We start from the raw sequence: 12,085 nt of genomic DNA, 5'->3' as shown, positions 1-12,085 counted from the left end.
CCATACAAATGGGGTCAATTGATTTAGACAAAGATGCAAAGATGACTTAATAAGAAAGGGGCAGTCTTCTCAACAAATGGTACTGAACACCTGGCATCTCCATGAAATAAAATCAACCTTGATATGACTCTCATCTCTTTAAAAATGATCTACAAGTGGATAGTAGATCTAAATGTAAAACATAAAATCACAAAAAGTATAAAAGAAAAAAATTAAAAGTCCACATGACCTTGAATTTGTAGACATGACCCAAAGTATAAACCATAGAGAAAAAAGTAGGTTAGATAGACTTTATTAAAAAGACACACAAACTATTATTTTGTAAAGATACTAACACAAAAATGAAATGCTACAAATTAAAAGAATATACGAACTCTTCTATTCAACAATACAAAAACCAGATATTCAATTAAAAACATTCTAAAGATATGAACAGTCACTGCACCAGAGAACATAATCTAAATAAGCATATGAAACAGTGTTCAGCACCAGAAGCTATTAGAGAAACATAAATTTGAATCCCACTAAGTTCAGTTCTTCCCGAGTAGAATGGTTAAGGTTAAAAACCCAGCGCTGAGTGCTAAGCCTAGCCGCAGAGCACCCAATCTGCACAGGACATGCACAATGTCGCAGTGCACTCTGGAATATTATTTGGCAGTTTCTTAGAAAATTCAATATATACTTCCCATAGATTGAGAAATCCTGTCTCAGTAGCCTCCCTAGAGAAATAACGTTTAAAAACACTTATTTTTTGAAGCTATTATACATGTATATAATGTATTTTATCTTAGCCACCCTTGCTACCTTCTCCCAATTCTCCAAGAAGCTAACCTTTCTCCCTACTGACTTCATACCCTCTTTATTATTACTATTCCCTTGAGTTCATTTAGTGCTAACTATATGCACATGGATGTGGAAGCATCCACTGGGGCACGAGCAACCTGTCAGCGTTCACATCCCCAAGGGGAAGTGACTCTCCCTCCCTCACCACCATCAACGGTCAACAGCTCCCCGGCTAGGCATGGGGCCCGTCCATGCTGGAGGTTTTAGTGGTGTGGTCTGTGGGTTTTGTACAGGCAGCCACAGCTACTGTAATTGACGTACACAGCAGCCGTGTCATGTCCAGGAGACTGCCCTTCACAGCTCTCCAGTTTCCGCTTCTATATCCTCTCCACTTGCTGTGCTGTGATGGTCCCTGGAGCCTTGGGTGGAGAGAGGCTTATGTAAGTGCCCATCTGTGGCTGTCCACTTACGATCACTTATTCTTGGTACTTGGATGAGTTATGAGTCTGTATTAAACACTGACCACCGCGAATAGAAAGTATCTATGACTAAGAGTGAGAGCAGCGCAAAACTCATATGTCTAAACAAAAAATATTTACAAAGCAGTTTGACAGCCTGAATGCTTAATGAAACAACTCCTGTGTGTTCCCACCCTACCCAGGCATAGAATCTCCCCAGTCCTGGACTTTTGGCCAGGTTTATATATACCAGAAATCATCTGTGTATTAGGCCTAAAATGCAACCATAAAGCAAGTAGTCACCCCATAAATATTATGCCATTATTGTACTGGCGAGTGTGACCTTCCTGGAAGGTCAGTATTTAGTATGCAGGATCCAGCACTAGGTAAGACTAGTTACGTCTTTTCTCCCCTGGTAGCCTACATAGCACCTTATAACACTATAACAACTAACCAGCATAGATTTAAGACGGCAGTGGCAGTCAGCACCCTTGGGCGCACCCAGCATCCAAGGAGCCTGAGAGTCCCATGAAGGTTTCTCAGGGAGATGCAGCTATGGAGAATGAGCCTGCAGAACACAAAGTATCTCTGGAACAACTAAAAAGAATGCTTTTTATAAGTGTTTTCATGGAATTGGTTTTAAAAAAAAAAAGATGGTGTACCCCTTTGCCCCCACCCATCAATGCTTGAGACAGGTGGGAGAGCTGGCTCTGAGACCCTAAGGACAGGAATGCTGCCCTTGCTATCACCAGCTGCGACACTGTGGGGAGCAGACCCTCCACTTCCCCGGGGCAGCACAACAAAATCAACCCCATTGGTGGAGCTGTGGGTGAGCCGGCCCTGAAGTTGTGAGCATGGGCCAGAGAGAGATTGCCCTCTTCCGTCCCACCCTACCCCTGTGTACCAGTGCCTGAGGCAGGTCCGAGAACTGGCCCTGAGCTCCTAAGAGTGGGAGAACTGTTGCCGTCCCTCATCAGCTGTAGCCCTCGGGAAAGTGATCCCGTGCCTCACCTGGGCAACCTGGTAGAGCTGGCCCTGAAGGTGTAGGCGTGGGAGAACCGACCCTGAGGCTGTGAAAGCAGAACTGATCCACCCCTTGCTCATCCCTGCAAGGGACAAACTAGCCAGAGCAATACGGGAGAGCTCACCCTGGTGGTGCTGACCAACGCTGCAACCACCCAGACCCAGAAACAGGGTTATGAGTTGGTCCATCCAACACCCACTCAATCTGTGGTCTGCTGGAGCACAAGAGGAGCCAGTCCTGCAGAATCAAAGCTGCAGGATCTCCACAGCACAGGGCAGCAACAGGATAACTAAGAGGGGCTCCAGTGAGGGCCCAGCATGGATGGTGTAGCAGAAACCAGAGGCCTCAACCCAGACCGATGATTCATTACAATGAACACTTGCAAGTAAAGATACATGGATAAAAGGGTTTACTGTGCACTCCCTGTGTCTCACTGCCGCTTCCATGGACAGATTTTTTTTTTCTTTTTTCCTATCTTAAATTTTATTTTATTTATTTTGGTGTGTTGGGGAGCTTGCAGGAGCAGAGGGTGGATATGAAGAGATGGGGAAATGAATGGGATGGGGATGCATGATAAGAAAGACACAAAGAATAAATAAAAAAAAAGAAAGTTAAAAGAAAAGGATGGTGGACTTGCACGGTGGAACAAAGCGGACCTAAAGAAGAAGTCAGTGGTGGCTCCAGGTATGGGAACCCAGCCCTGGGTGGGCAAAGGATCATGTTGTTGCTGCATAGGGCCAGTAGAGGGCAGGATGATGTACAGCAGCCTGGAGCTCATGAAGGTCCTGTCCCAGGACTCACTGCCCGACTGCACCATTACCCTGACTCTGAGCAACAATAGATATCCTAGATGAAGAATGGTTCATTTTCTGGATTAAAGTCTCCTTGAAAGACTTCTGTGGTCCCTGCTGCTGCCCAAGGCCATGTTGTTGTTCATGGTCCATGATGCTCACAACCATTTTGGTGGCCACCATCCTTGATGCCCACAGAGATCACGTGGAAGTCTGCGCCGCTGCTGGCTGCTATGGGAAGGGAAGCTTCTTTTGCGTGGTGTCGATGACTCCAGACTCATAACTGAGAATGAGACACATTGAAGTTTTCTGTGACAATCTCTCCCCTCCCCCAAAAGGAAACAGTCCAGACAGGAAGATTTTGAAGAGAGTCCTTTAAATGGTGATGAAGATGCTGAAGTGTAGCTCTTCACAGTCGACGGCTTTGGGCAGCGGTGTGGTGGGTAAGGACTCAACTTTCTTTAAGGGGGGTGGGTACTGGGAGTTTGGCTACGCTGCAACGAGTGTATGGACAACACAAATTGAACTTTGTGGGTTTTTTTTTTGTGGGATACAAAGATGGGAGGGAGGACCCAGAAGAATGAGGTGCATTATATAAAATTCTCAAATAATTAATAAAACTATCATTTGGGGGAGAAAAGAAAAGAGGATAAAACCTGAGAATAAAAATGAAAAGAAAAGTGATTGGAGGAGATAAAGAGATAAAAATCTTTTTTTAAGAGATTAAAATCTTAAGCAGAATAAGAAATAGAATCTAGAATGAACCTTGACAGATGACTAATGGGAAATCTAGACATGCAGAATTGAATGAGTAGTCAAGAAGCAACAAGTTGGAGAGAAACTAGAGATAATTTTGAGAATGAAAGAAAATCATAAATATCCAGTCTGAAAGAAAACTGAGTTCTTTTAAAATAACTATAAGCTGAAGGGAGATTTTTAAAATTACTATGTAAGTATATAAAATGTGCATGAGAATCTATACCAACCCAATCATTGTATAGTACGTGCACATTTGCATACTTTTAAAGCAAGCTAAGTAAATGGAATTGGAGTTTTTAGCACTATTTTATTGATATGGCATTCCAAAGACCATGGAAAAGTTTTTTTTTTCCGGTCCTTGTAGGCACTCAGTTAAAATTTTTGAATAAAGTAAAGAAAACTTACTAAAGAAAAACAACTATCTTTCACCTTGCTTTGCCATACCTGGTTACTAATAACAATGTTAGTGCCCTGTGCTGGCTGCAGTCCTGGTTGCCATAGGATAGGTGGCATGAGCTTGCATTTTCCTAAACCATTTTCTGTGGATTTAGCACCCACTAAGGAGGGATTTCCTAAATATTTAAGTTCAGACCCATTCTCTGGCTATTGAGAACGCAGATTCAGTTTGACAGCAACATTATGCAGGGATCTTGCCGGGTTTAGATTTAAGTGTGACTTTGGCCAGCCACACAGTGTTTGCTTCTATCTGCCCAGCTACTGGACTCAAGTTACTGGGGCTGTTGGTCTGAGGATTTGAAGTGGGAGGTTGACATACCTACGCCATTTTTAAGGAGCAAGAAGCAGTGGTGTTCTTTCTGTGTTTAAACAGATGTCTTTAAGTCAGATGATGTACATTGCCTGCCTTGATTGGCTTCCCGGACAAACTGCCTTTCCAATATTCAATCTCATCTCTTGTCCCATCTCATCTTCGGTCTCTAGCAATAGAAATTCTGGCTTACCAGAGAATATGTCTTCAGATTCCCCTTTGCTCTTCATCTAGCCTGTAATGAAAGGGGCAAATGATTCAGCTGATGGTACAGTTATAGATTTTCCAATCACCTTCATCTTTCTTCCAGGTAGTACATATTGAACAAAATCCTAACCATCTACTCTGGGAAATTGTGTAGAATCATGATTAAAAGCTGAACTACAGATTTCTGTGAATTTACTATTCCCCCAGACATCCCATATATTTTCCTTTCATGGACCGCCCCCAGTCCTTGAGAGACTACTGAGCCAATCAAAGCCAGTGTTATTGCCACACTTCCAACACAGCTTTCAAGAAATTATTTGGGTTTTCCCTATACTGGTGCTGTGATGCTTCAGGATTTTCAGTTATATGTGTCAGGAAATAGGTGGAAACTAGGTTCTAATAGCAAGTAATTAGAAAAAATAATCTAATCTAATAGCAAGTAATTAGAAAAAATAATCGATATCTAATTAGAAATAATCCCTGTCATTAAAGTTGAACTATCATTCAAAAGTCACTAACATAATTGTGTTGATGACTACAGGAAAGACTACATAACTCATTGCCTGCATAGAATTTGAGCATCTTCCTCCTGTGCTTTAACGACCTGTGGCTCTATGTGTCAATCACGAGACATTTTCTAAATAGAAAACTTTCCTGTGATTAGGGGAGATTTATATTGCAAGAGAAATAAAACAACTACTAGATAAAGTAGAAAATAATTTGTACAATTTTCTTAATAACTTGCATATAATTATAATTTTATTTCTGTGATGAATGACACTAAATGATAGCTTTGTCATTGAGTATTTTTTAAGTGTAGCCCATGATGAAATATGCAAGGTAATTTGCATATTTCTGTGAGTTATAACCAGATACGTTAGACCCTCATTCTGGTTTCCAAGATTGCTACGGTTTAAATCAAAAGAAGATAGAAGTTGGAAAAGGAAGTCTTTAAAGGTTGCTCAGTCTTTTAATCTGCAGAAAAAGACCAAGTATTCTCAAATCATAGTATTAATGTTACAAATGTCATTAATAAAACTTAACAGCCAACCAACTAAGGCATTTTATATCGTGTCAATGAAATAAGAAAGAAACATGGGGGAAGTTGCAGCGTTTCCCACTGTTAGTTTACAAATAACAATATTTAAGCACAAAATATTAAACCAACATAATTAAGGCACTTCTATTTCAAGAGTCAGTTAGCAATAATATTGAAAGTATCTAAATTACTAAATGGTAGAGGAACATACTCCTGCGTAGTCTAGCTACATGAAAATAGAAATGTCTAAATTGAAGTCAATGCCATGTTTTAGAAAGGACCAACCAGGCTTCAGCAATTGGTTTGAATGAGATGCCTGAAGTACAAAGTTGACTGTCATAGACTGACCCTTCAGGGCTCTCCAACACTCGGTTCATGCTTCTTTGGTAAGTGAAGATGCTTGAAGGCCCGCGTAAGAGCCGGTGAACGGGAAAGGATTTCATAATAGTTTTCCTACTTCAGGGAGAGAGTTAAAAAAAAAACAGGATGGGGACTTAAAAATACATCCACCCCCTCTCCCATTATAAACATTTTTTGAAGATTTGGGCACAGAATGGTGAAGGTTCAATATGTCAAGTTCAGTCATACTTGAGCAGCGGCGAATTCCATGCTATAGAAAAATGATAGTCTTAGGATGGGTTCAGATGTATACCTCAAGATAATCCAAACTTTTATCAGGGGACTTAGACTTTCTATAGGGAAAAAGATAATAATTGGAAACTGTTCATTGTGAATACATTAGAGTTGTACAGACAAACATTCATGAAGTGCAATTATAGCTAGCATTGCTATGTTAGTATGAATGTTAATAGCATGTTTGTTTTTGAAATGGGTTATGCATTCTGATAAATGTCTGCTTTAATCTAGTCATCTGTGTATCACTTGTCTAAGTACTCTCATTTAAGATGCCATATCCCTTCTTGTAGCAATAAAGGGGTAAAGCAACATTAATATTAAATAATTAGAAAAACAAAAGGGGAATGATTAAACATATTTACATAATTGAAATAACACTGTGTCGCAGTGGGAAATCGGGACAATGTTGTCTCCTTTCAAAGTAATTCATAATTCAGATTTTTAATTATGGCATATTCATTCATTTAAAGATGATTCTGGATGAGAGGGCCACTAATGAAATACAATCATTAGCATCTAAACAAAGTAATTTACAAAGTCTCCTTTAGGGGAAAAGATTCCTAGAACATCATCAACCACACAAGATATGCAAAAACAAGCAATTAAACCACACACAAGAACTACAACAGCCTTATAGATCAGTGATGTACACATGAAAACATAACTGATTACAATGATTAGACTAGGGTAGTGTGGTTAATTTGTATTTTATGTAGTGATTCCATGGAAGAATGCATCCGGACAGACCCATTACACACAAGAGGAACTTCGTCTCATTAATTCTCACTCAAAACACATTATCCCCAATCCCCTGGCAAGGCAACCTTGAAGTTTGAGTTGTTGACTGGATAGCTACGTGGGATCAAATCCTGCCTCCTTAATAAGACGTCTTCCCTTCTCCAGAACCTCTTTTTTTTTGCTTGAGGTTTGCTATAATAAACCAGCCAATGGGGGAGCAGGCAGGGCTGCTCTGGGGTTTTCATTCTCAAATCCTTCTCTAAGTTCCCAGTGACAACACACTTCCAGTCTCACTGGGTCAGTGATTCCCTGGCTCTTCCTCTGCACACACAATTACAGATCGTTAAGCATGCAGCAAGACTAAACAGATAGGATAATGCTCTGGGTTTTAATGTCTGTGTGCAGACAACATCTTATTAAAATGGACCCAGAGAGAAGCTGGTTTCCAACACGGCTTCTCCAGACCACATCGTGATCTTGTTTGAAATCTATAGACAGCTGGTTGATTTTTCTTTATGAAGGTCGGATCAGAGCTTGGGAGCAATAGGAAGAATCAGAAGGGTAGTGTTGTGTTGGGGGTGTGTGTGGCGTGCGTCGAGGGAGCTGGCACCCCTGGTGGAGGCTGAGCAGCTACAGAAAGCCAAAATGTGCTCTATCGGGCACTCGAGGGATAAAAATACTGGTTAATTTTCAACAGTGCCTCCTTCATTTGACTTTACAATTTACAACAGTGAACATTAATGCAGGAATGGCTGGGTTGAGGAGGAGTTTAAAATTAGAGCCCTTCTTCTCATTAGCCCCAACAGCCTGACCCAGGGTGACTGAGAAGCAATTTGTGGCCAGATTCACATTCTGCTTCTGTTATGGCTCCTTGTAAATGAAGCGCGGCAATTTATTGTGGCACCTCCAGGAGTCAAGAACATAATGTGTAAAACACATACAAAAAAATCTTTCTTCACATTCATTAACACCCAGCACATAGAGGCTGTTCACTTTTGCTCTAATGAAGGAGGGGATCTGAAATGTAAGGTTTTCCGTCGTGTGGAGAAGTCCTCTTCAGGCCATTAGGCGGAGGCTGAGGCAGATGGAAGAAAGGTCATTGACAAAAATGGAGACTGGCTATATGAAGAGAAATAAAAAAGATGGATGAAAGCAGGGACGTGGCAAGCCTGAAGAACGGAAAGTACCTTTTTTGGCATCAATGATCAACCTTTCTTGTCTCTCAGGGGGTTTCTGTTGTCAGTGAAGAAAAGTGTATCTGGCTCTTTATTTAACTGGAAATTGCTCTTGTGTTTGGCCAATTCTTACTTCTTCACCCTTGATCTGACCTTGTGAGAGGCATTAAGTTAGACTCGTTTGAAGGACACATTGCCTATGATCTTTAAAACATGCTTATTTCTCCACACTCCCGCCCTGAGCCTTTACAAAAAATTACAGTGTTTATAGTTTTAATGTGTTCTGATTATATGACAGGCCGCCTTCACCCGGGCTGGCTGCATGCTTTTCTTATACTTCCATGATTAATTCTGATTAATGGTTTGGCTTTGTGGGGCCTCATGAATGACACCTTGAGATGAACCTAATAATACCTTATTATATGGAAAACAATCCCAAGAGAGGATAAGATTGTCCACTTGGATTCAGTGCCGAACTTTACTGTGTAGAGCGCTTGGATATCCTGACCTGTTTCATGACTTAGGATCAGGCATCCAGTGTGTATGGTAATCATAGTGATCATTATTTAAAGGTTCATTTCAGAAAAGGCAACGTTTTGTGGCACCTGATGAAATTGCCTTTAAAATCTGGAAGGTTTTTTTTTTCAGAGTTACTGAGTATTTAACAAAGGCACTCTGCCAGGCAGATAGCATGAACCCAGGGGTTGCTCTTCACAGTGTTCACAGCTAAGGTGGACTTTGGAGACTGTGAGCAGCAAAACATGGTCCTCATGACCTTCCTTCCTCTGTATGATGCCAACTAGGACACCGAGGACAGAGGATAATCTACGTGCTCAAAAGCAGTGTTAGCAAGGAACCAAGGTGGGATTCCAGCCTATGCTGCATTCTATGAAGGCTGCAAGCATCTTCCGGGTCATCTCAACTCTCACTTTAGGACTTCTTGTCCCAAATGCCTGTAATTCCTTCCTCTTCTTGTTCCCATTTAACTTAACATTTATTTTCATGATACAACACACACACACACAGACACACACGGGGAAGGGGGTCAGGGGGTGAGGGACCTAAGTAGAGGCGAGAAGTGAACTTCTGAGCAATGCTGTTATTTTTTTTTTAAAGACAGGATTTCTCCTTGTAGCTTTGGAGCTTGTCCTGGAACTAACTCTTGTAGACCAGGCTGGCCTCAAACTCACAGAGATCCACCTGCCTCTGCTTCCGGAGTACTGGGATTAAAGGCGTGTACCACCACCACCCAGTGAGCAATGCTTTTATAAATTGTAGAGCCTGACTTTCTACCTTGTGTCTACTTATTCAAGATTGTAAATGCAATGGTATAATGAAATGGATGGCTGGATTATTTCTTCCTCCTTCTCTTCTTTCTCCTCTTCTCTTCTCTTCTCTTCTCTTCTCTTCTCTTCTCTTCTCCCTTCTCTTCTCTTCTCTTCTCTTCTCTTCTCTCCTCTCCTCTCCTCTCCTCTCCTCTCCTCTCCTCTCCCCTCTCCTCTCCCTCCCCTCCCCTTCCCTCCCCTCCCTCTTCTTCCCTTCCATTCTCTATTCTTGCTTCCTTCCCCCTCTCTACCCATCCCTTTTCTTCTTGGGGTATCAGTGCTATACAGACATTAGAAAAAGCAGTCTATGTCTGATTCACATCCCCGTACCTGATTTTCTACTTCCCACAAAGCTGTGGCTTTGGTGCAGTATCATCTTAGGATAAAAATGAAATGAGTCTTGCTTAGAGTTTGGAGCACATATTAAACATTCAGCATCTTGCAAATCATGTAACTCGACATTTTGTATAACACCCTTTGAACAGTTCAAGGCTGGTTTTTTACTCCCTGTAGAATCTTCTCGCTTCTGGTTTATTTTTCTACTTCACTTTTTCTACTTGCAGAAAAGGATGAAGGCCACAAAGGGAAACTAACTTCATGTTTCCTCGCTTATGTAGTACCCTAGAATTCTGCTGACAATGGCACACGTCTTTTAAAACTTGACCATTTGCTCTGTGCTTGCTTTCCACTTGACCTCCCTTTCATCACACTTGCCCTTAGATAGGGTACAGTCAGGTGGCCTTGGGCCCTTTTGGGATATCGCTAGCAAAACAGATTTGAACATGGATGCGGTTCAAGTTCAATGAGATTGTTTGTGTGCCTTAAAGCCATTCTGCATATAGTTGAGTCCAGCTACTGTAGTCCTGATTTTGATACTTGATATTTGATTGATATATATGTTGATAATACATATGTCAACAAATAAAAGAGGCTATGAATAGAGAGAGCAGGTGAATTACATGGGAGAGTCTGGAGGGAGGAAAGTAAAGGAAGGAAATGATGTAATTATATTTTAATTTCCAAACCGAAAAAAATTCTTTGACAGTTTCACACATATACACACTGCATACTGCCAACTCTCATGCCTAATCCTCTGTTGTCAGCCTTTCGCCCTCTCCCTCAATCTCTTTCTCACATTCATGTCTATTTGTTTTATTTTTTTGTAACCCACTGAGTTTAGTCAGGACTGTCTGTGTCACTGAGTTTGAAGCTGTCCATCAGAGCCTGACAAGGCTCATTGGTGATACACAATGGAAGACAACGATTCCATCCACCTCTCCCAGAATCTATAGATAACCAATAAAGAATGAGACCCTCTTAAACCCATCTCCTGTGACTGATTGCTGACAGCACCGGTTTTGTGCCAGTGCAATGCAGGTAACCACAGCGGTGAGTTAATGATCATACTGTGTTGAATAGAGAGGATGTGTTCTGCAGTCCTTCACCATATCTAATGGCTCTTACAAACTTCCTGTCCCCTTTTCCTCTGCTCCCTGAGGCTTGGAAAGGGTGGTGTAAATGTCTTGTTTAAGGCTGAGCCCTCAGTCTTCCTTCATTCTCAGCATCTCGTGTAGTCATGAGACTATATTCACCGTTGTTCACTGCAAATGGAGGTTTTTCCAACTAAGACAGAGTAGATTTTGTCTATGGGCATAAACAAATACTTAAAAGGCAATGGTTTGATGCTAGGACAATTTCATTAAACAATGGTCGTAAGTTCCTCGCTTTTGATAACCTTGGCAGGCACGGGATAACCTCCACAGGCACCGGCTGTTAACCAAGCTTATACTTTTACTAGGCGTGTTTTCCTTCCTGAGAAGTGGGTCTTGGATCTATGGGCCATCCCCACCACAATTGTGCCACCGCTCTACAAGAGGGCACATATTGCTCAGCAGGTTGCATTTTGGTTTTGTAGGATTTATAGCAGGGTAAGATCATAGATGCTGCTCCTCGGGTTCCAGGTGCTTTGGGAGCCCCAAGGTCACCATCCAGCCTTGGTCAAAGCCTCAAGATCACCATCCAGCCATGGCCAAGTCCAAGACCCACACCACACACAACCAGTCCTAACAATGGCACAGAAGCAGCACCAAGAATCCTGGGTCACAAAGATACAAATCTCTTAGGGGTCAACCCCAAGTTCCTGAGGAACATGTGCTTTGCCAAGAAGCACAAGATAGACCTGAAGAAGACGCCAGGCAAGCAATGTGAAGGCAATGAGCGCATGCGCAGAGGCCATTAGGACCCTTGTGAAGCCCACGGTTGTTAGGGCCGGATGCCAAAGAGCCCAGCAGCAAGCTCAGCCCTCTTGCTTTCAGTGCTAACTCCAAGCTTGGGAAGCAGATTAGAAGCTATGTGACCAAGGGTCGTAGGCTCTGTCAACCAAC

The sequence above is a fragment of the Arvicola amphibius genome, chromosome 7 (genome assembly GCF_903992535.2).
Source record: "Arvicola amphibius chromosome 7, mArvAmp1.2, whole genome shotgun sequence".
NCBI lineage: Eukaryota > Metazoa > Chordata > Mammalia > Rodentia > Cricetidae > Arvicola > Arvicola amphibius.
The sequence above is the reverse complement of the archived record's forward strand: the minus strand, read 5'-3'. Positions refer to the sequence as shown.